General features: G+C 43.3%; 1 protein-coding gene across 1 annotated transcript in view; it reads right to left on the minus strand.

Moving 5' to 3' along the window:
• The window catches only part of STS (steroid sulfatase (microsomal), isozyme S), a gene marked incomplete at its 3' end in the record, with an annotated part of 35,096 nt that overhangs the window by 30,766 nt on the left and 3,527 nt on the right, over positions 1 to 803 (minus strand). The window lies entirely within an intron of this gene.

The following is an 803-nucleotide window of genomic DNA, read 5'->3' on the forward strand; positions in this document are numbered from 1 at the left end:
TGTCTATCTCATGTATCCTTCCGTCTACACATCTGCCCATCTGTCCACCCACCCATCATCCACTCCACCCACTGGTCTACCTACTCTTGTCCGTCTCTATTACTTACCTCATGCATGTTTCTGTCTACACATCTGTCCGTCTGTCCGTCCGTCCATCCATCCATGTATTCATCATCTATTTCATCCTTTGATCTATATACCCTTGTCTCCATCACCTATCTCATCTATCTTTCCATCTACCTGTCCGTCCGTCCATCCATCCTTCCATCCGTCCGTCATCCATTTCATCTACTGATTTATATATCCTTGTCTCTATCTCATCTATCTTTCCATCTACCCACCCATCCATCCATCTGTCCATCCATCTTTCTGAGTGCCTATCATTATCTATCTATATCTATTCATGCGTCCATCCATCCATCCATCCATCATCCATTTCATCTACTGATTTATATATCCTTCTCTGTTTCATCTATTCCCATCTACCCATACATCCATCTGTCCATCTTTCTGAGTGCCTATCATTATCTATCTATCTATCTATCTATCTATCTATCTATCTATCTATCTTTCTATCTATCATCTATCTATCATCTATCTCCATTCATCCATCCATCCATCCACCCACCTATCCATTCATCTATCTCCCATCTCTCCATCTATTCATCCAGGCATCCACATAACCACACGCATCTACACATTCATATATTAGAACCGAAATCGTGTCTCCCCTACTTGAGCTGTGCCCACTGTATCAGCAACGTCAACCCGCAGAAAGCTGCTCTCCTACCCCACCCCACCCC

The sequence above is a fragment of the Myotis davidii genome, unplaced genomic scaffold, assembly GCF_000327345.1.
Source record: "Myotis davidii unplaced genomic scaffold, ASM32734v1 scaffold1277, whole genome shotgun sequence".
Lineage (NCBI taxonomy): Eukaryota > Metazoa > Chordata > Mammalia > Chiroptera > Vespertilionidae > Myotis > Myotis davidii.